This window comes from Lonchura striata, chromosome 14 (genome assembly GCF_050655825.1).
Source record: "Lonchura striata isolate lonStrDom1 chromosome 14, ASM5065582v1, whole genome shotgun sequence".
In the NCBI taxonomy this organism is placed as follows: domain Eukaryota; kingdom Metazoa; phylum Chordata; class Aves; order Passeriformes; family Estrildidae; genus Lonchura; species Lonchura striata.
In genome coordinates this window covers 16,579,584-16,603,693 of record NC_140716.1, presented here as the reverse complement: position 1 = coordinate 16,603,693, position 24,110 = coordinate 16,579,584, and the positions used below count along the sequence as shown (strand labels likewise).

The 24,110-nt window shown below is 42.9% G+C and overlaps 1 protein-coding gene and 1 pseudogene across 2 annotated transcripts in view; one reads left to right on the top strand and one right to left on the bottom strand.

Moving 5' to 3' along the window:
* The first annotated feature begins 12,545 nt into the window (after window positions 1-12,545).
* Window positions 12,546-24,110, top strand: part of LOC144247168 (lysosomal dipeptide transporter MFSD1-like) — a 54,467-nt pseudogene continuing 42,902 nt past the window's right edge. The window contains exons 1-8 of the transcript XR_014958508.1: window positions 12,546-12,585; window positions 12,765-12,844; window positions 13,317-13,448; window positions 13,932-14,092; window positions 15,540-15,648; window positions 16,499-16,599; window positions 18,111-18,224; window positions 18,848-24,110. The exon at window positions 18,848-24,110 is cut by the window's right edge and continues 42,902 nt beyond it. The product of XR_014958508.1 is annotated as a lysosomal dipeptide transporter MFSD1-like (transcript). The remainder of the gene's footprint in view (window positions 12,586-12,764; window positions 12,845-13,316; window positions 13,449-13,931; window positions 14,093-15,539; window positions 15,649-16,498; window positions 16,600-18,110; window positions 18,225-18,847) is intronic.
* The window catches only part of JPT2 (Jupiter microtubule associated homolog 2), an 11,906-nt gene continuing 9,862 nt past the window's right edge, over window positions 22,067-24,110 (bottom strand). Inside the window, exon 5 of the mRNA XM_021529623.4 lies at window positions 22,067-24,110. This exon is cut by the window's right edge and continues 296 nt beyond it. The gene's annotated coding sequence lies outside the window, so the exon portion shown is untranslated.

Below are 24,110 nucleotides of genomic sequence, written 5' to 3'. Positions count from 1 at the left end.
GGCTGCAGGGGGCGCCGTGGCGCAAGGTCAGCCGCTTCTCCACACGGTGATGGAAATTCAGCCGGGAGGGCGGAGAGAAAAGGGGCTCTGTTTACAAACCCACAGGGGAAGCCAGTCCTGGTGCCCGTCCAGATGGAGAAATGGGCTGTAGCAGGAATCTCGGAGCGCTGGCTAGAACGGCTGAAGTTCGTCACCCAGGGTGACAAAAAAAATGTAGCAGAAAACTGCAGCCTTTAGCAGGAGCTGCAATAGTTGGGTGGACACAGTGTGTTGGGTAAGGGTGTAGCACGAAAGCCCAAGGCAGTGGCAGAAAGCAGTGGGCTGGGCAGCAGCAGCTGGGCTTCTCCATAGCAGTTGCCACACATACCCAGGAGACACACCCTCAGGATTCCAGGGGTCCTGGGTTTTCCCTGGTGGCACCCTAGTAGATGGTGATGATCCTTTCCAGTCAGATCAGGCATTACTAAGGTTCCAGCTCAATGGCTGCTCTTAGGAGCAGATGCTCACCCACAGTAAGGAAGAAAGCAGTGTTAGAAATGAGACACATGACTCAGCCAATATATCAAGCAGCAATTCAAATTATTAATTAATATGGTAACGTATGAGCAAACACAGCGCAGGGTACAGTGGTGGGGGTTTTCCCCTCCCACTGCACACTGGTTGTTGGTCTTGCTGGTATTTATTGATCATAGTAATGCAGATTCATAAGCTTTTCCCAGTTTCTACATGAGCTTTCAACAGTTTCCGTTTCTACCTTTAACATCACAATTCTATACCTCATCATCAACATGATGGTGATATTTGGTTCTTTTCCAATTTCTATAACCTATTGTGTATATCCCAGTATGTGTGTCCAGATGGTGGGGTCCAACTTCTATTTTTGGGGATCATTAATCTATGGTAGTGATGTCCAACTTCCCATTTTGAAATCATCTATCAGCAACCTTGATGTCCATCTTCCTTCTCCAGGAGCTTGGGATAGGGTCCCTTCCCTTTCTGTTTAAATTATTTATATTCTAAAGCTACAGCTTAAAAATCCTTAGTACTCAGCAACATTCTAAAGTTATAATTCAAAAGCTCTTATTACAAAACAGGTTAAGAGTTATACATTCTAAAGCTACAGTTTAATAACTTTAATACTAAGCAACATTCTAAAGTTATAATTCAAAAGTTCTTATCGCAAAACAGCTCAAGACTGTTATATGTAGTCAGTGTAATTCGTTCCAGTATAATATGATAAGTGTAATATTTTATATTGTTGGAAGTACACATGCTGGCACTGGGAGGTGCCCCCACATATTCGAAAACCGGTTTCTGACAAAACCTCATTTGCAAACTAATACATGGGGTTCACCCACAGATGGGTCGTTTCTCAAGGTGATACAGGAACGCCCAGGTGCTGATCATCCAGCAACCATCTATTCTAGATCGGGATCACTGAAATCCTCCTGGTTGATACATCTGAATGCCGTGTTCCCGTAACTCCATCAAGAAGATTCATCAGCACTGGACACCGAATTGTTCCATCCCAACACAGAGGAAAGAGACTTTATGAATATGTGGGACTTTGAATGTGAAGAAAAGACGGATTGCCTGCTTGTACCAGGAGGGTGGTGTGTGGGCATCGGGGAAACCTCTGCTGAGGCTATCTGCTCTGTGACACACCCAGTCCCGATCCCGGGCTCGGCACTGTCTGTTTCCTTGTGGCTGGCTGAGAGATAATTCGATCTTAATAATACAATTTTTATTTTTTAATTTTTAATTTGGCTGGATCAATTTTTATCTATAACAAGACTTATAATTGTTATTTGCAAACAAAAAACTGGTTCAAAAGCCTTCTTTCATGCTTTCCTCGGTTGTTTATTAGAACTCATCTTTATAATTGTCTCATGGCCTTCTTCCACACATTTCGTAACCACAACTGCACAGGTTGCCTTTATGTGCCTGTCATGAAACACAACTTTGTATTTCACAGCAGTAACAGGTTGGACTCCACACGGCGGCAGCAGCTCGACTGTTCCCCTCTGATCCTGAGAGCAAGAGAAGAGCCAAGCCCTGTGGAGTTGTGTTTTTATATGCTTTATTACATCTTTATTCTGTCATGGTTTGTTCCAGTGTACCCCCATACTGTATTGGTTTCTCCCTGAGTTTTCCTGCCTTTCCCCAAGTGTCGGTTTCCCTGGAAGGTGCCGAGTCAGTCCCCTGCCCTTTCCCAAGTGCCTTGTCTGTCAGTCGGTGCCCCTTCCCCTACCTCTGGAAACTTCCATCCAGGGCACCGAGTGATTGGATGAGGGCCTGGGACCCCTCCCCTGTCTCCCCCTCACTGGATCCCCCCATGTCCATCCCCACAGAGTCACTCCTGTCTGTTCCCCACTGGCTGATCGGCCCCCCTCCCTCTCCCTATGGAACATGTTGCCAGCACTCCTCAGTAGCTCTTGTTGGCTGGCCCCCTCCGGTGCTGTTGGATCCACAGGACCTCAATAAACATCGGATTTTTGCCCCAACAAGTGCCTCTCCTCATTTCCTCGCCGTTGGAATCAGCAGCGCCCTCAGGACCCGCAAAGCACTCTCCAAAGCCCAGCTGGTACAGTGGCGGGTGCTTCCACTCACCCTACTCGCCCCGCAGGAGAGCTAGGCGGGGCTGGGGACAGGGGTCTGGGGCGGGGCCGCGGCAAAGCCCAGCCCCCTGACCCCCCAGCAAAGTCTCCAGCTATCTTTGTCCTTCCAAGAGAAAAGCCCCCGGCTAAATCAGCAGGCAGCTGCACTCCTTCTCCCCTCCTCAGTCACTTCTTTTGTCTCTCTTAAGTGCTGGTCATTATCATCTCTTAGGCAACAGATGGGGAGAGAGTTCCCTGGGGGGCAGAGGGGATCCTAACATTAAGTTTCTACTTTGATGGCACACAACTAATGAAAATATATTATTTTTAGTACCGAGAATCTACCCTTTAATTAGTACTGAGCTGAAATTCAAGGTGTTGTTTCTACAACAAAAGATGGACCAGAGTAACATATGACAGTTGTGGTAGAGGAAGAATTTACGTAAACCAGGTTTTATGTGAAAAACAGAGTTCACTTTCTAGACTTTAAAAAGTTTAATAAGGATAAAAGAAGAATTCAGCATCGGAGTGCTTTTTTTTTTTTTTTTGGTGAACAGCCAAAGAGCACACGAGTATCTTAAAATCATGTTCTCTACATACAGTTAATTTGCTGGGGTTACATGCATATTCATTATGTTATAGATGAGTGAATCTCACAATTAAGGCGTGAACATTATATGTATGTTAAAAGAAATTTTGTATAGTTATGTTACTGCAATGTGCTCCCCCCCAGTATGTGTTATTTGGATGGTTTTGGTAATCTGGGCATTTGGGAAGGTCGGCTTGTTGCTATGGTAGCACCTGACCTCCAATCCGAATGTGAGAAAGGACAAGGAAGGACTTGATCGACAAGGTTCTAGGAGAGGCTAGAGGTATAAAAGGCAGAGCATTCATCTTGAAGACGAGTCAGCCACATTGTAGGCAGCCACAGGAGGCTTTCGGTGCTTTTTCCCCCTTATTTAGTATTTTTGTTATATTTTTGCTAAGGTTGAATAAACCTTTTAAAATTTTTTAAGTGAGCAGGTGTTTCTCACAATTAATTTGTACATCACTAAACATTCCTTTGAGTTTTTGATGTTCCAGGAACTCTCGTAAAGTTTTAACCTCTGACTTGTCTGCAGGACATTCTGTAGATTAGGTCCATATATTTTATTTCTTCCTGTAGTTCTATCCTGTTGTTTCACACTACCTGATACCACGGAGTCAATAAATCTTTCCTGGATGCTTATGCTCTGTTTCTTGTCACTGTTATCTTAACACTTGGAGAGGCCAATCCGCACATGTAAGAAAGAGAATAATTGCTTTACACCATTTTCTGAGTTAGTTACATAGAAGTATTTTAGTGTCTATTTTAATATTTTGTTAAAGTCTATGATATATTTAACACATTACTATTCGTATGAACTATACAGTGAATACATAAACTGACAGATTATACTATACAAAGTAGTAAGTATTTTATACCCTATCAGAATACTTGTGATGCAAAAAGCTAATCTATGAATGTGGAAACCAATATTATATTATTATCTCTAACATTTACAAGTGATTATTCTTGTATAACATTTGAAGCAATACGCATAATAAATAGACTCCACAACCTGATGTAGTTATGAAGTGGGTATACGTGTGTCAGCACCCGGCACAAGTGAGATATCTCTCAAAAAACTTGTGCGCCGAGCTTCAGTCTTACCCACATCTTTATTCTTTATTCCATATGCAATACATTACACAACCTTCCCATGCATATTCAACCCCTGGCCCCATCTGTCCTCGCCTCTCATGCTAAATAGAGCCACGCCCTTCTGGGCATGTGTGGTTTGCTGGAGTGGTCACATGAGGGTCTCTCAGTGGTCTCTGTTATAAATTGTGACACGGCAATTTGAAGTGTCTTAATCCAATAAAGCAATTTTATTGAAAATAGCAAGCGAGTAAGGCAGGCAAAGCACAGCGCTGGGCGGCCGGGGAGTCTCCTGCTCCACCAACGGCGTGCAAAAATGTTCTGTCCCAACCTTCCTTTTATCCCCCCCCTTCTCCTTGCAGGCGTGACTCTCCAGATGTAGTCTGAGTCTGGTCGTTGTGATAGCTTCTAAGTCTCTTCTTTTGAGATACAGCAAGCAGACCAGATACACACACCCAGGACTCTAATCTCAACCTCCTTATCACCTTGTAAGCAAATAAGCATTTCAAAGACACACCAGTACATTCTTATGCAAACCAAGGTAAGCGAGCATATCACAGTGAACAAATGATTTTCCACTTATCTCAGTCTCTGAGGCTGAAGATTGTGGTCTTTATCATGATTGAACTTTAGAAGTTTTCTCCTTTGTGCATGTGTTTTTGGTTCTTTGGTGCTTATCTGAGTACATCAGTCAGTCTTGATAAGCTTGGAGACAGAGGAGCCCCTTTATCTGGGTTCTTTGCATCTCCTAGTCTCCTCGGTGTTGTTCTTTATGGAAGAAGCTTCAGGAATTTGCATTTTCCTATGCCCTTTGTATCATGGCAGAAGTTTCTTAAGTAAAAGGTTAAAATTCAATGCATAATTGTACAAGCTAACATTTAAATGCTTAATTTATTTTGTTAACTCAAGCGAACTCCAAAAATTCTACTTCACATTTATATGTATAACATATATCTATAAGATTTATAAGTGATTATTCAATATTATATTATCATCTATAACATTACAAGATTATTCTTGTTTAAAAATGCATGGATAGCAGAAACTATTTGTGCTTTCTTTCAATAAGGCAGTAGTATCTGGAGGGGTGATTGACAAGCTTTAGCTTGTCACTAATAAATTTATTAAAATATTTATCTCTGTATAGAATAAAAACTGGTTAGTAGCATTCCTGTTTATTTAAAATGAATGTTTATTTGGCTTCAAATAGTCAGGAAAATTAATGCACAAATGTGAAAAACACCATTCACTTGTGTTAAAATTTTAGAAGTTTAATAGTAATGAAAATAGTAATAAAAATTAGGACAATAGGAGACAACAAAAAGCAAAGAATTACAGATGTCCAGGTGCCTGGCATTCTGCCAAAAGGCACACCTTGCTAACAAAGGATTACCTCTTAAAAGCAATAGCCAATTTCATATTCATATATCTCATACATGATTCAAGTATTCCTTTCATTCCTTTCACACTAGGGTGTTTCTACTTAATTTCAGCTTCCCCCCCTCATCTTGTAAATCAGTCTTTTTGGTTCCTTGAAATCTGGGCTTTCCCAAGAAGGGGGCAATAATTCTTTTCTTGGAATCTTGTTTGTTGGTGTTATCTCTATCCAGAGAGGATAGTGCAAATAATTTATTGATTTCTTTGAGCTAGTTACCAAAAGTCACATAGTTTCTATTTTAATATTATGCTATAGCCTAAAAACTATATATATGGAATTTATGGTTCTTCTCATTGTTTCTTTCATTTCTCAGTATACAATTTTATTTCTCAGCAGACCTACAATTTGTCTCTCGTTCCATTTATCAATCAGTGAAATCCTTCCGGTTGTTTCTTTTATCTCTCAGTATCTACCTTTGTTTACCAGCAGATCCACAGTCTGTAAAGACAAGTCCCTCATTCCTTTCAAAACAGTTTAATGAAGTTCATCTCCTATTGCAAAAGCTTCTTGCATATCTGTTAAGGTCAGGAAAACTCACTGAAGTAGTTTTTCAAAACCTCCTTTGTCAAGTAATTTCTGAACTGTGACTGGTGACTGGCAGTGACTGGTGCTTTGGCTATGGAATGTCTGCTACAGAGATTGTCAGCCTTCATTTAAATAGACAACCAGCAATGTATCTTGGAAACCCTTACCAGTATGTCCACGTCTAGAGTTTTTAGTTTACAGCCACGAGGTGAAAGGAGTTGATCAACAGTTAACTCATGTAACCATGAGTAAACTAGTAAGAGTCAGCAAATATTAATCACAAGTCTAAGCAGGATGTGCCTTAGCTTTGTTAAGATAAGAGAAACAGAATGTACCTTGTCAAGATAAAAGGAATAAAACCTATTGAAACCGACACAGAAAACGTGTAACCAGCCAGCACATAAAACGTGTAACTAGCCAGGAAAGGAAATAAAGGTGAAAAGTGCAAAGTGAGGAAGACTGCCAGTCTTTGTCAGAACAACCCCTGAGGAAGACCCGGAGCCTTCTTCAATGTGACCACCAGAGTACGCTATGCTTGTGTATTACATATGTTAATGACATTAATGATTTCTGAGAATTGATTTGTAAAACCACTCCTATCGCAAGGAATGTAATGAATATGCATGACATTTAACCATATATTGTGCTGTGTAAGTGCTGGGTTAGCATGTTAGAAGGAGCAATCTCCCACATACCTGACTTGTTAGGTACTCAGAGACCACAGACTCTTACTATTTCTGTTTGATCTGTTGTCATCTGACTGAATTTTAATACTGCAGATTCTGTAGTTTTCTACCTTATTATAGAGTTTTATTAATTAAATGGCCTGAAAAAAATAGATAAAACTATGGGTTGGATACATTCACAACCAGGAAATTTTTGTATAGACTAGCTGTGTCCATCTGAGCACTCCATCATCATTTGGCAAACAATATTCTCATTAGTCAAAATGTAATTAATGGCTTCAGTGTAGCATGTTGCTTTCTCTAACCAACAGAGAAGCAGGTGCATATGCTGGTTTGTTACCTCTAATCCTTTATATTGCTTCAGAGTAGTAAGTGGCACCGGTATAAATGTGCATGTCCGAGATTGACATTGTCTGAGATGTTTTCTACTGCCATCTATGCAGCAGCTGTCTTCTGGGCAATTTTCCTTATCCCCTCAATGGGCCCAGCAATGTCTTGCCACATTACTCAGAGAAAACTCCCTCCAAGAACCTTTTCTGTTTAACGGGTGATCAATGACCCACCAAATGACTCAGAATGACCTCAGCCCATTGTGAGATGCTCCGCCCAGGGGGGGGAGCTAAACATCCCCACCTCAATATATTCTGGGGCTTGCAACAGAGTAGTCAGCCTTTCCACAGGTTCCCAAGAGGTACAGCTTGGGGTTTTTCACTAGACCTTCAGAGGAAGACTACACCCTTCTACAGGACCACTGCTCCAACAGAACCATATCTGCCACTCCAGGAGGAATGCAGCCACCCCAATTTAGATGGCTACCAAAATGCTGACCAAAAGGGTCTCAGGTTGCATACTGACTCTGTCAGTGGTTTTTCTTTTACATTATTGCATGGATATTTTTTTTTTCCCTAATAAATTGTATTTCTGACTTGGAGTCTCTCACTGGTTTTGCTTTCAAACCAGAACAGTGCACAATAAACAAAATAAAAACATGTTCAACAAGGCAAGACTGTGAATATACCAAGCAGGATCTCAGGCTGCTGCTCCCTGTTCAACACTAATGGTACATCAAAGAGGTGTTTGGAAGTTTCTGGTGGCACTGTACACAGTGCCTCAGTGTACAGAGGATGGGGAAAGGAAAGGGAACAGAAAACAGAAGGGGAAGAGAAGGGGAAAAGGAAGGGAACGAAACGGGAAAGGAAAGCAGAAGGGGAAGTCAGGTCTTGTAGGGAAGGCTCAGGAGAGGTTTTGTTTAGTGCTCATAAAACGTTAGTGAAAGCAACTTTCATTCTTGGTGAAACCCCTGAGATTCACAAACATGGATTTCTGCATCTCCGAAAGCAACTCCAACTCTTTTTTCATACTCTATTTTATTTAAGTTCTTTAAAGAACATAAGAAAGCAGAGATGAATTCAGTATAAGCAGTGCGATTCTGTATTTAAAATGCTTCAGATAGCTATATTTTTTCCAACATTTTGATCAAAACAGATTTATAAATTTTGCTGTAACCTTTAAAAATCATCTGATTTGATGAAGGTTGAAGTGACCTGCTCATTGCTGTGCTGAGGTGGTTTGGCAACATATTTTATCCTCTGCCTCTCTTCAGTATGCTTCAGTAGCATTTTCTGGACAATATTAAAAATGGCATATTTGCCTAAAGCAAATTCTTTTTGCCAGAGTCCCCCAAATTAGCACATATCCAGTTACTGCCCACCTTTTGATCTGTAACAATAAACTGCTGGATTTGTGTACTACCTACCTTGTCCCCAACACTCACAAGTGTCCCCTGAGAGCTCTGTCATGTATCAGGAAATGATGGTTGAGTGATGCAGCCTTCCCTTCTAATGTCATTGTGCTAAGTGCCAAACCTTAAGTACAGTGGGATCTACTCTGAGGAACTGTAGGATAGCGGTCCTGTCTTCCAGTTCTGAATTCCACTAATTCTCATTGCTGTGTTACTGATATCAAAGGGTGCTTTTCAGGGAAGATGATAATCACAGTGGATATGAACATAACACGTGTGGTGTTACATTTTAGTTAAATGGTATGCTCTATCTCACCCCTCAAAAATATACGGTTTATTCCAAGCCTGTAATCCTCCCCTGAAGTATCATGTGTCTGTAATCCCACTGGCCCAAGTCTTCTTCCTTGCCCACTTTGAATCTCCCTGTTAAACTGTGTCAGGGGGACCAGGCTCTCTCTTGGCCATTTTCTCCCTAGCTTCTCCCTCTTCCCCCTCCCTCTCCCTCAGAAACCATGCTGCTTCCCAGGGGTAGGACCCCCAGTAAACCCTCATCTAACTAGCACCCTTAGAAGCATGTGGAGTCTCCTTGCCTGCCTACTGCTACCAGCGAACATACAGTTTAGGGGGACTCCCTGGGGACCACAAACGAACTGCAACAAACATGTGCATGCAAAAGTGTAAGTTCAGGGTTGGTTTCTTTCTATTAACTTGCATGCAGGCTTTATTTATTTTTTCATGCATATTAAACCAATGAGTAGACCTTGAACTGAAGGTAAAAGGTAAACAAGATTTCCTGAATGAGGCCAAGATGTTCTAGCATGCCAATCTCATACATTTTACTCCCTGCCCTATACAGTATAGAGTGGACAGAAAAAGCAAGCTATGTTTACATAAACCGTAGCCTCTGCTAGGACAGGTATCTCATGTTAAACTAAGAAAGAGCTAAAAAGTGCAGTAAAATATACAGAGGCTCATGATAATCCCAGAAATGCTGGCTGCTGTTAAATGTTTTATTGTAGCCTTTCTGTACCCAATGGCCTTCCATCCAGTGAGACAGAAAGATGAACAGAGTAGGATGGGAGATAGCCAATGTCACGTTTGTCCATATATTCAGTACCAGCATGCTGCTTTCTTTCTCCTGTCCTGGACTCCAGCCCCACTTTTCCTGATGTACTCTCAGCTGACAAGCTGCAGGTGCAGACAGGCCTGGCTGGGGACAATTTCTTTAGGCAGGAAGGTGCAGCTGCACACACCTTAGTGCCTCAAAAATTTACAGCAACATCCCCATTTATTTCCATTGCTTTGTATAAAGCAATGTGTCTCAGATTGTTGATGTCTTGGGGTTCAGATGGTCGAGGTGACCCCGAGATCATAAAGAGTTTTTGCTTCCCTAGCCCAATGCAGCCAAATAAGGAGCCTGGAATGCGTCCAATTGCACTTTCAAGGTTGTTGATTTCTTCTTATCTATAACATTCTTTCTCTGATCTGCCGAGCTCCATCCAGAAAGGAGGCCATGGCCATCTGCCCCCAAGCCTCAGATGGCTCCCACCTTATACACTCAAAACTACATGTCTATGTTTACAATTTATTACTAGTTCACATCATCTATGTTACACAGTGAATCTCTACCTTAAACCAACAGAAAAGTGTCACCATCACATCAAGACATGGAGGACAAGATGAAGGAGAAGAAGACTAGGACATGCCCAAATTCCTCCATCTTGAACCCCCTGAATCACATTCTAAAAATCCCAAAAATTCTACTTTTCCACCCTGTGTTAGTTCAAATATCACACTACTAAAACCCTTGTGACTTGTAATTCCTCATACAAAATTGACAGCTTTTTCCACGGGCCAATATCGAAGCCACAGATATTTTTTACTTCATGTCAGCATCTCTGAGCCCCCTACCAGGGTCTCAAGACAGCCAGGGCAGCCAGAGGGATTTGCTGGACTCTGACATCGGATTAGAGACAAGTTTGCGAGGAAACACTCTGGAATTTATGTTTCCTCTGAAGAAAAGGGTTTCAGAAATCTCTTCCGGCTGATAAGAAATTAATGTTAATGGATGAAAGTGGAAAAAGCCAGACATTTATGACAAACCAAGTGTCCACACAGCACACGAAAAAAGTAAATAAACGCTAGATATTGAAATGTCAGAACCATACTACATACACATACCAGGGGAAAACAAAACAAAACAAAACAAACAAAACAAAACCCAAAACAAAACAAAACCACAAAAAAAACCCTACCAAAAAACCCAACGGCTGATGACCTGGTGGGGTGTAGGGGGAAAAATGGTGATGGCTTTTGTCTCAGGGAAGAAAAAAAACAACAAGTTCATGCAGTAGCTTGGGAAAAAACATATAGGAAGCTGGTGCATCTCTGGTCTCTTTACAGCACATGAAGTAGGTGGATTTAGGGTCCTTTCATTTGCTGGGTCTGCTTTCCTGAAGTCTGGGACCACACTTTTTGCTGACACAGACATGATAGAGACTAGTATTACATATTTTTGATGGGACAAATTGATAAAGCAGGATTCTTCTCCCAGCTCTGGCATTTGCTCTGGTGTTTGCTGAAAGCCAAGACCCAGCAGTCCCAGAAAATGCAGTCATACTTTGCACATCTTGTTCTTCTGTGTCTTACATTGCAAATGCAAGATGTGGCTGGGGGTGTGTATTTTATAGCCATCTGTCAGAGGTGGGGCAGTTATCTTGTGTTAATTGACAACCTGTTAAAACCAGGCGGGGCAGTTTTCTTTCTCTTCCAGACCCACCCTACCTCCAGGAGGTATCTTCTGTTAATGGGCCATTGAGTCTCACTGCATGACTGATCAAATTACATCATCCCACTAGAAGATGCTCTGCCCAGAGAGGATCCAAGCATTCCTACCTGGATAGACTCTGATTTTTGGAAAACCACAGCAGCCTTTTCCCACTGGATACCCAGAGCAGCTTTCTTTTCCACTGGATTCCCAAAGGAAGACCAGGTCTATCTACACCACCTCGGGACCTTCAGAGGAAAACTTCTACAGGATCACTGCTTCAACAGAACCACATCTGTCACTGCAGGAGGACTGCAGCCACCGTTCAATCAGACTGCTACCAACACCCTGACCAACAGAATGTCAGGTCATATTCTGACTGTGTCAGTGTTGTTTTGTATTACTGCATTTTTATTTTTCCTAATAAAGAACTGTTATTCATACTCCCATATCTTTGCCTGAGAACCCCTTAATTTCAAAACTATAATAATTTGGAGGGAGGAGGTTGACATTTTCCATTTCAAGAGAGGCTCCTGCCTTCCTTAACAGACACCTGTCTTTTCAAACCAAGACATGTTGTTAAAGAGGGAGACAGGGAGGATTCTTTTTAGTAGATTTATCAGATGAAAATAAAGTGCAAACAAGACAATATTATATCTGACAACTGTTTATTGGTAAAGGAGTGTTCCTACTGAAGGAGATAGAAACACGAGCAGAGAGGGAAAGAGACAGAGAGAGAAACAAGACAGGGACAGTGTTACCGTAAGAACTCTAGCATTCTGTCAGCATCAGCAAGGCAAATGGTGCTGTGTGTTGCAAGCCACAGCGAGCTGCGTGCCTCTAGCGGCGGCTTGGTGGGGCTTTCAAAGTGGCAGCATGCCTCTGGTGTTGGCTGCAAGCTGCAGCGAGCCTTGCACAGCTCTTGTGAATGGCTCGGTGCAAGTGGCGGGTAGAGGCTGGTCGCCACGGGTTGATATTGTGGCAGGTGTGGTTGCAGCTGGGTGCAAGCAGCAGTAGCCACTGCTGTGCCCAGGAAACACGGCAGGGGCGGCTGGCTGTGGCAGCACCTGCTCTGCTGGGGAGGCAGCAGAGCATGAAGTTGTTGTGGCGATGAGCTGGTTCATGGAAATGGTGAAGCAGGGCAAAGCAGGTGCGGACAGGGAAGCAGGACCACCAGGATGAGAAACCGAGATGGGGAGAGACCCTAGAGGTGAGGCCCTGCTTCCTCCAAGAAACCCAAAGAATAATGGCTCTCATTGTGTCACAGTTAACTGCTTTTATGTGCTAAAAGCTCCTCCCATAGCCCAGTTTCCTGGGCATTCTTTCCAGGCATCTGGGCATTTGTCCCACCGGCAAGTGTGGGGGAGGGGGAGATCGTGGAAGCGTTCTCTGCCCTGACTGGCTGCCAGGCAAAGCCTTCCCAGGGACAGGGCTGCCAGCACATGTACAGCCCTTATAGGAATCTTCTATTTTATGAGTAACATATGTTGAGGCATAAATAAAAATCAGATTAGTCCCTCTCACTAGGTATCACAGAGGTAAATGTCTTAGGAAAGGTACACAGGAGATCATGTTCTCTAGGTCATAGTCTGCAATGGAGCTCAGGGCAGAGTCAGAGATTATATAGAGTACTCTTGAGAGTTCCCTGCCACTTACCTGTCCCTCTGACCTCCCACCATTGATAATAGCATCATTATTTCGATGATTGCCAAGTCATTTTATAAAAAGAGACTAGTCTTCAAGAAATTGAAAGCACAGAGTAAACTGATGAGGTTTATTGGTGTGTTTTAAGGTTGTTCTTTAGCTTTTCGACACAGAATGCCTTTGTCCTGACATAAGCATGTCTTTTGAGGTTTGTGCATTTTTTCTGTTTATTCCTAGTTGGTGTTTTTGCTTTCTTTTCTCACTGTGCTGGGATCACCCATCTTTGCTTTGAGCTTGCTTCAAGGGCTTTCCATACCTCCTCCCAATGATGTTAATAGCTCTTTGGTTCTGGGAATGGGTCACTTAGTAGTAAGGAATTCACATTTATATACTTTCATATTTTCTAATTTACATCTCACAAAAGGGTCATGATACACTTTTGCCTTCTGGACCCTTGTCCTACCAGTTGGCTTCACCTGCTCTTCCCCAGTGACTTGTGTTGTTGGTAGACCACTGCTCCTTAATTTAATGCGTGCTGGAATGTTTTAAGTCTTCCCCTCTAACAAGTTTGTCCTTCTCTTAAGGGTGGTCACTGACATGTGATTTCTCTGCCTTTGAAATTATTTTTGCTTGCCTTAGAGGATGAATAAGTTCATCTCCCATGCCTCTGCATGATTTACTACATTTTTAAATGAACTGTAAGGCTAGCATATACCTTCTCTGGCACATGCCTCCTCTTGGCATGCATGGAGCAGCTTCTAGCGTGAGCTCTCCAGCTTGAGAGCTGTTATTTCTGTGCCATGCTCTTGGTCAAGCCTGTCTGTTCAAGAGAGGATTCTTCTCTTCTGTAAGTTGTGCAGAATCGTTATCACAATTTTCTGGTTCAAGGGGAAGGAGCTGGCACTGGCATTTGGATTGACTCTTGTCTTTCTCCCATCTTGGGAGTGTTCTCAATTTCTTCTTCACCCAGCAGTTTGAGACAAGGTTTGGAATGCAATGGACACTCTAGGGAGGTGAATTTCTTTGGTGTTTTCTAGACCAAGGCCAGCTTGTTTTGTCCAATGATTAAAAGAACCTGAAAGAAGTAGTGAGGTAAGCAGGAAATGGCACATGATCTTCCAGTTTTTCCTGTTGCTTTCTGTATGCAATGAGTGGTGTTTTCTACACTGATGCCAGAAAATGCACTCTAATTCTCTAGTGTCAGCCTGACAGCTTAGTTTTCTTGGCATATTTTAGCATCTACAATCACAGACAGTCAGTACTTAATATAGGAGAACTCCCATGGAATAGAGACTTCGGAGTGAAAGAGACAGGAACGAAATGTGTTCATCATTCTGTACTTTGGCCAGCAGAACCTGCTGATTCTGCAGCAGTGTCTGTACTGGTCCCAGCAGAAGATGCCTTGCACATGGTTGATTGAAACCACATGTTCAAATTACTGTGAGAAGAACCTGAATTGCACATTTTTTAGTGTGAATCTATTCTGGGGCTTTATAAGATTTGAGTTTCTCTCCTCTTTTTGGTGCAGTGAAACAAGATCTGTCTCAAGTGGAAGGAAAGGATTATACAGCACATGAGTAGTCTGCTGGAATGGTGATGTTAGGGAGACTTGCTTCAGTGACTATAGAAAAGTGTTATTTATAAAACAAGGCAGTATTAGCCATGACCCACTGAAAAGAGATTAATCTCTTGCAGAAGCTGAAACTGATTAGTGTCCTCTGATTCCAGCTCTCAGAGAGAAAGCTGTGGTGAGCATAGGGCATCGCATCCTGTCTGACATTTAAGTTTTGTGCTCATGCAGCATTTACAAGCACAGCACAGTGACTTCTGTAGCCCACAAAGGGGTCAATACATCAGACAAAGCGTGCATTCATCTCAGAAGCTGTTTTGGCTCGCTGGAAAACAAAATGTGTACAAAACTCCTTCTAAGAAGGATGTCTGCAGCAGATGACCACTGTAAAACTTGCTTTGGTGTAGGCAGCAATAAACAGACTCACTCACTACTCTGGAGCTGCTGGTGCTCACAGACCAGACTGCTGGGGTAACTGCAACAGGTCACACAAATGAAGAGGTACAGCCTAGCTTCCTGTACGGCCCTGATATGCCTCCCCTGCTCTGCGGACCAGGTAAGTTTCCCAATGCTTTTATCTTGGGTTTCCCTTTGCTTTTATCTTGGGTTTATTGCACAGTTCTGCTGCAGATCAGGAGCATTCTAGCCACAGGCCAGCTGAGTTCTGCCTGAGACTCAGGTGGCTTTAGCCTCACTGGCCTGCAGCCATGGGAGCTCAGTGGGCAGAGCTCAGGGACTGTGACAGGGTGGTGCAAGGTGAAGGGTCCTACTCTGTTTGAAGAGAATCTGGGCTTAGGAGTCATGGAGAATTCGGCATTTTATATGCAGTGGGTTTTGTCGTTCAGTGCTCTCCACTCCCAGGAATTTCTAATACTTTTTGTTTTTCCCAGGGAACATGCTCTGTGTGCTGGGGTTTGTTTCAGCCCTTACAATCAGTGTACTTGATAAAGTGGGTAGCTGGGCTTGGATGGCATTATCCAGCAAGAATCCAAAAAAGTTGTACATGTTTTTTTTCCCCATCTCTATCCTGGAAATCCCTGGTGCAGGAGCACTGCCACTGGAGCAACAGGAGCCAGTCTTGGCCAGGAGAGGGCATTCACACCCCTTGGGTCAACCCTGCAGAGCAGTGCTAAGATTGCATCTGTGAGCCACCAGCCAAGAGTTCCCTGCCTAGAGCCTTCTAGGGAGCTCAGGTGTTACTCAGACTGGCAGCAGCTTTCTGAGCCAGTTACTTTTTGACTGTAGGTGGCTCAGAGGAGCATACTGTGCACAAAACTAGCTGGTAGCCTCCCTCTGAACTGCCTTCTGGCTCACAGGATTCAGGATAGGAAATAGCTAATGTGGACAGTACTGTTCTCTTCCTAGACCTTAACTTCAATTCCTCCTTGCATTCTGCCTAGGAACAAGCATTACAAGCAACTTCAGTCTGCAATTTTTATGCACCTTGATCTATTAGATGGGTTCCTTCTCATGACAGTACTCTCAACTGGTTTCTGTAGTTGTGTTCTGACTCCTGTTTATACTGTACCTTTCTGTTGTGTTTCACTTAAGGATGTGCAGTGGACTCTTAACAAAGCCTGCTCAAAACAGTCTCTTGCAGCCAGAACCTTTACAAAAATAAGAAAGCTTTTTTGTTTTTTTTTTTTTACTGGATAGTGTTACAGAAGGCATGTTTTAGAGTCAGTACATCTCAAATTTCACTTAGAGGTATATGGAGCTGCCTTTTACTTCCCTTTTAACTGCCATCACTTCTTAAATCTCTTGTGCTCTTCAGTGGCTTGCAGAAAGTAACACTGGTGTGAAGCTGGGCTATTTTCGTGGAGAGTGAGGGCACATCTTATCTTTGCAGCACATTCAGGACATACAGCACCTTCCCGTTCCCTACTGGCTCCTGGTCCTCACTATCATGTTCTTCCACAACTGTATTGCCCCCTTTGTGCCAGACACCATGTACTGTTCTATGGCTGTGGCCCATTGACTGACATAAGCGGACAAAGCCTTGCAGGCCTCAGTTTTGGAGGGACTAGGAAATACAGGAGTAATAAGACTTGTTCCTTCCACTCGTGAAATGTGGAGAAGCATGCCTTTGACACCTAAAAGTTTGAGGACTCTTTGACCCTTCTTTCCCTTCAAAGTCTTCTGAAAGACTGCAAAAAAACCTTAAAGGAAAATTACTCATCCAATATTTAAAGCTTCAAACACTGCCAAAGGAGGATCAGAAGGATTTGGGAGAATGGGAAGAAATACTCCATTTAAAAAACAGTCCATAGACATTTCACCTTCGTGACAGACCAACAAAGTGGGTGCCTCCTGAGCTGGGTGGGGTGTCAATGTCACATGCTTGGGGCAGCTCTGCCCTGCAGATGCCGCACTGTTGTGTCCAGAATATAACTGGGCTTGCTCAGCCTGAGTCTGTACAAGAGGAAGCCTTTGTATCTGGGGAAAGCTTCAGACTTCTTTTTTAATGCTTGCCTTTGCTTAAAAGAAAGCACCAACCTGGCTATCTAAATTGAGACTCCTGCTTCTGTTCTGGTGTTCTGCCACAGACTTGTTTTGCTGCTTTGTTGCCCTTTGTGGATGATGTAGCAGCCTCTGTCACATTATGAGGATGAACTTTTATATTAGGTAAGGCCTGCAGTAAAATAAATAAAATTATTTTGGTACTATTTCATTAGTGATTTGAAAGAAGCCACTGTGAAATCAGGAGGGAAGAAATGTCATCAGTATGACAACTGATGGGAAGCAGCCATACAGATAGGCAAATCGCCAAATCAAATTTAAGTTTTTAATCAAATCAAACCAGTTTTAATCAAATTTAAGATCTTTAAATAAACCTCTGTGAAAGCTGTTAAACTGAATTACTGTAAATTCTATAAAGAATTTGAGGAAATTTAATAAAATTTCTGCATGTCCCTAACAATTTGACAGGGTGGTATTTTTGGTTTGTTTTTTGCTGTAACTAGGGTCTTTTTAAAGTAATTTACTGTGCAATTCCTGGTATTTCTCAAATGTAGATGTTCAATATAAATTTTTCTTGCTGCTATATTATTTTTAAACCATGGTCCTGCCCCTCAGCATTCACCCCCTTTAACTGATCAGGCATTTAGCCTCTTAAAAGAGGATGTCAAAACTTCACCCATGTAGTTTGGACATGCTGCAGCTGTGAGCTTTGCTGATACAGGAAACACATGCTCCACTTTAACCTGCAGTTTCACTCTGCACTTGCTGACTTGCCTTCAAAGTGTCTGAAAATACCAGCTCCTCTGTGGTGCACATTAATTAAAAAGAAAGTAAACCACCAAGGGCTTGGTAGTACAAACCAGACAGAACCAACCTTGTTTACACATCCTCTCATTCAAACCCTTCCTGCCCATATGCTTGTGCTCAAACTTACTTTCTATCAAAATAACCAGATCAAGAATACTAATTTTTTTTTTTTCTTGGCTTCATTTTATTTTAAGCAAGTTTATCCAGGATAAATATTCTGGTTAAAATCAGCAGGCAGCTGCTTGCATTTTTTGGGGCAGTTTACGACAGCTCCCTCATTCTCTCTGTAGCAATTGGCATATTAATTGTGAGTACCCAAAACATGAAGCACTTGCCGATAACTTGCTCCTGATTTTTTGAAACATCCACTACAGCCCCCTCAAACAGAATTTCACCTGTTGTAGCTGAACGAGGAGTCCTTTATATCCTTGCAAACTGCGAGACGCACCTTAACCTGACTTAAATTACAAGAAGTAACAGTCCCCTGGTTTTACCTCTGTCCTGTAATTGTGCTATTGTAGCATCAACCTGTGGTATATGGCTGTGTGTTTTGGGAAGCCTGAGACAAAAACAGAAAGGACTGGGATAAGCTTTGCAAGTGGGAAAAGACAACTTTCATGCAATCAGGCCCCATTTTGTCAAACAGCTTCCATTCCTTATTTCCATAATTATCATGGTATAACAATGTTTTCCCTTCCCCTTTGTTAAAACCTGGGGTTTCGCTTGAGTGCCAGACACCTAGTAACACTTCAGTTCTCAGTTCAGAAGTCTCAGCAAGAGATAGAACAGCTGGTCCGCTACACTACTAACAGCCAAGGAAAGGCCGTGTCACTGCCACTCCTGCCAGCCCACTTTGCACAGCCCCGTGTGCCACTAGGACCCATGGGAAGCAGGGTCCCCTGGAAGAGATTTTCTGTTCATTCCCTTCACCACCGTGTTAGACTGAGAGGTGTCCTTGCTATTGTCTGTGCCATGCTGACTCTGCCAGTCTTCACTCTCTTGGCATTCACGTCTATGCCCCTGCTGGTCTCTACCAGCTGGCTCAAAATCACTTATTCCTTTGCTACTGTGAGTTCCCAACTGTAGCTGGGTGTATTGTGGCTATACACCTACATCGGGATGGCGTATTACAGCTGCCCTGGTTTCCTGCTGAGCAGGTTTCACAGTCACAGTTTGAAGTCACTAGCTCTGCAAGCCTGGCATCTTTGCTTAGCAAACAAATAACCCTGAAGAATCAACATGGAGCAGAAGGCAGAGTACAGAGCAGAGTTTGAACATCTCCATGGATGAAGACTCTGCAGCATCGCTGGGCTACCTGTCCCAGTATCTGACCCCTCACAGGAAAAATGTATGTCCTTGTGTTCAGCTGGAATTCTGTGTGGTTTCTCTTTTGCCCATTGCCTCCTGTCCAGAGCAAAATCTGGCCCCCTCATCCTTGCTTCCTCCCAGCAGGGACTTGAGCACACTGGCCAGATCTCCCAGAACCTTCTTGAGCAGCTCCAGCTCTTTCAGCCCCTCCTCCTGTGACAGATGCTCCAGTCTCTTTATCACCTTTGTGGCCCATCACTGCATTCCCTAAACCACATCTGTCTTGTACTAGGCAGGCCAAAACTGCACACAGTGCATTGAGACTTGTAAAATACAGACTGAAGCCTGAAAGTGGACAATAGTGCAGGCAGCTCACACTTGGACTTGTGTTGCCCTTCATGCCTAAGCACATTCTCCCAGCAGCCAGGACGTTAAACAGTGTCACAGTAGAGCACACATTTATATAAGTCTGCAGGACAAGACTTCGGAGAAAAAGCCATCATTTTTATGATCTTCATGAAAAACCTGGCATAGCGACAAGTTCCCATTACTTCAGCAGGCCCCTGGGCTTCTGATACACCTGGACACAGAGCAGTCTGTGGTTTTGGCTTAAGTGGCACATAGCACACACCCAAGCAAGCAGCAGAGGAGGAGTCACGGAGAAACCAAAGGCAGCATAGCTACTATTTCTAATATCTGTATATGTAGGAGGAGGGATGAAAGCAGTAGGTAAGACACCAGAATTAGAAGGCAGCTGGACCTAGAGAGGCTGATAAGTAAAGCCAATTTCTGCATTCTTGCTGACTATGAAGAGTATTTCGATCTGCCTGAGGAAGAAGAGGTTGTCCAGCTAGCAATATAAGGAACTTGAAAGAAAGGAAGAGCAAATTCAACATGAGACTGTCTTAATTCCCAGAAGCAAGATAAAACTACAAAAATAATCAGGGCTACTAATTTAGCCCAATAATTTAAACCTGCCTCTTCCTGCTCACCAACTGTGTTCAAAGGGAGGAGTGGCGACTGGGCAGAGCCTAGGCAGCCAGCTTAGCCTGCTGGGAGGCTTCTAGACACCAGTTTTTGGCCAGCAATGAATTGTTACCCAGTCCACTTCTTGCACAGCTGATAACCAGTAACGACAGAAACAGCTTACATGTGGCCAAATCTCCCCCAGCCAGGATGCTGTGACTTGTCTTTGCGCCTTAAGAAAAAATGGAAAATTCCAGTCTCAATGACATTTAATCCATCACCTTTTCCAAAGGGAAGTGATACACCGTTTCAGCAAAGCTTCAAGCTGAAATTCACTGGGTGGCCAACTCCAATACACAATCACCCAGGTAGCCAAGATACTTGGACATCCATACATCAGTATGATCATATATTGTACATAAGCAACTCTGACAGCCTTCCAGGGAACATACTACAGAAGTTACTCATTTAGTGCTTAAGTAATTGTCTCCACACGTCACTACTTTATATATCTTCTCGCACTAGACAAGCCCCAAGAAAGTACTTTGGATATTCCAAGTCTGATTAGCCTGTATAAATAATTTTAAAAACTCACAATAATGCTGCTTAAAACACCAAGAGAGAGGAGGACATTAATCTTTTTCATTGAAAGTGCAATGCAGGGTGTGATGCAACAGATGGACAGTATCAGACCGTGCCAGCTTAAAAGGTTTTGTACAATTGCCAGCAGTCTTCACAGGGGAAAAAACATGCATGATCTGGGTTAACTGGTACACATGAGGATCAGGAGGGATGACACATTGCAGCTGGCCAGCTCACTAGAGCTGTGAGATCTTGTTCAGGACAGACACAGTGACATATCTAGTGACTAAGCAACACATATGCCTAGAACCACACATGACTCACTAAAGCATGCAAAATCCTCCTTTAACCACTTCTTAGGCTAAGCTTGCTATGGACACCATAATTTTCCTTCCCAGACTGAAGCAGCAACTCTGATAAAATTCTATCCCAAGTGTTTAGCTACAAACCGTCAGTTTTGGGTAAAGCAATGAGGTAACACACACAGTTGCAAACTGGAGCTATACTGCAGTCTACTGTTGGCTGCAGCTCAAAGGAAAGACAATACTTCATTGCTAATGTGCTATTTATCAAGGACATTGCCACATTCCCACACTGTGCAGATCCCACCCAAACTGTATATGTTTCAGAGGAGAGTTCTGAACTGTAAATGGCCAAACATAGAAGTCACTCTTGAGTGAGGGCTGGCCAAGAGGCTCTGCAAGCATTACAGTCTGGAAGTTCAGCGATGAATGCCGCAGACACACAACATCCTGGCCGAGAGGTCACTGTGTCCAGCTCACCCAGAATTGCAATGTCTGTAGTAGCTGGAGTCCCCTCCTCTGTCAGCCAAGGCAGTCTGGTACATGAAGGGTGTTTTATGCGCTCACTAGAAATACACAAGTGAGGGTATGATTTCTCCACATAAAGAGTATCACTCGTTCAAGGGGAATGACTATGTTTTTCTACAAATAGCCTTAACTATTTAAAATATTTGAATATTTAATTATATTTACAATATTGCTGAAGAACATAACAGAATCCCAGTGTGGTACAGAACATCATGGAATGTTGCCCACAAAAAGGCATTAAGCTGAGCTCTTGCTACTGTCCTACCGCTCCCCAGGGATAAGAGGCATCTGTCTCATGTGCAGCCTTGGGCAGGATGTCACAGCTCCTGAGTACAGTCCCATGTATGGAAAGCTGGAAAATATATGTGCAATTTTTCCCATTTCAGACCATAAAATTCACCAGTGTATCTATAGTGAAATAGAGTACTGACCAATTTATAAAAGCAGGCATCTATAGCACACAATGAAGTGACAAAATACTTGTTTATTGGTAACTGCATGTTCTGTCATTTGGTTCCAAATCCCCTTCTGTCCCAGAGAAATGCTCAGATCTACCTTACTTTAAGAGCTGAAAACATTGTTTAGGTTCCAAAGAAAGAAATGCAAGAAATTTAACAGAATTTAACTGATTTAAGGCCTAGTTAGAAGTTGCTCCCTAAAGGACAGGCACGGAAGCCAGTGCACATCAGGTACTAAATAAAAGATGCCAAATGCTTGGTATTGCAGATAGCATCAGCTACACCAGAGCCTGCAATGTAGGAAGCAGCCTTTGGTTGACTTTTCTATATGACAGCTTCCTGTCAAGTAGTGGAACAAGGAACTGTGAAATGGCTAATGTGTCTGAGACTCAGCCAGAGGCTGGAGAGCACAGACTCAGGAAGAGGTGCTAAGAAGTACATATTTGGAACTAACATAAGTTCATTCCATGGTTGCAGTTTGAACTACTGCCTTGTTTTCCTGGGGGGAAAATTAACAGGCAGCTCCAAACCAATCTGAAAGATACAAAGGCATTCAAATCCCTACTTTCCATGGCTGTTTCTATCCTACCACTGCCCCATATGTTTCACTATTTGAAAAGGCAACTAAGTCTTAAAGCAGTCACCCACTGCTGCTGACACAAGGAAATTGTGCGGCCTAAGAAGCATTACAATCACAGAAAGGTTTAGCAGCTGGCCCAGCATTCTGTCTCAATGGCAGCAGTTCCCAAGGAACGTGGGCTAGAACAGCAGTGGATACACAGAGTAAGGCCACTTGTTCTTTGATGTACCTGATGGGGCTGAAAACATTGTTTAGATTCCAAAGAAAGAAATGCAAGAAATGTTTTGATATGTCAGATTTAAAAGGGCAGTATTCAATATATTTAACAGTAAGCACCTAGAGTTAACATTCATGTATCAAAGCTCTGGATAGGATCATCAATCAATTCAGGGAACAAACCCTCCCCCAAAAACATCTGTGCAAAACATGCACATCTTCAAACATGATTTATGACAGAGTTTAGTAATACAAACCTGCTGTTTGTGCTGTCTTTGATTTTCCAGCTAAGGTAATCTACAGCAAAATCAACTACAGCTCTAGGTTATCTGAGACAAAGGCAAAGGTAAGGCTGATGAAAGACAGGAGAATTCACTAACAGAGCCAGCACAGGCAAAACCAACAGGAAATTCACTGTGGTGGAAACAGGAGAACTGTCCTGGTTTCCACAGGGAGCCAAGTGAAAACATGTGCTGAAGCTAAGCTCTTTCTACAAAGGCTGGGTCAGAGTGACCTGGCTAACACCTCAGCCTATGCTCCGTGGTAAACTTGTTGCCTCTGTTCAAAGAGTACCATAAAGCTATTGTTTGCACCCACATCTTTACCAGAAAACATACAAGCACTCAACTAGAAGCACCTACATGAAACAGCAAGTTGGACTGCCACATGTGAAGAGCTAGTCACAGTAATCAGCAAATTACTAAAGGCATCCAAAAGACCTGAATACCTAGACAGGGGAAGACCACAATCTTTACAAACGTGTGATTGTTTACGAGTATAAAAGAAATTTTCAGCATATTTTGTCCTTGTATCAGCAATCGTGCTGCAAGCAAGAAAGGAGAAAAAGAAGCAATGACTGAAGACACTCTTAACCATGGCAGCAGTACTTGTTCCTGTGGAACATATTTATAGTCATATAACTGCAAGTCAGCTCACGCTGGAAGCTGCATCCCATTGCCTAGGGGAAAGCCCCACCTAACTGCTTTACTTCAGAAGCTTCAAGTGGAACCTTCAGGCCCCTTCCCATTCACAATGTTTGACATGTTGACTTTATGGAAGCCTGATTCCCCAAGAGCCTCCTGAGCCACAAGCTAGCTAAGAATCTAACAGTCTGAGGAACTTACCACTAAGTAGCACTGCTTTTTCACAAAGTTACACTAATGTCTGGCTCTGCCACCCACCCAGGCAGGCCAGTACTCACATCTTCCACAAGGCACCCATTCCCTCCCCAAATCACCAGGTTACCCTTTCTTC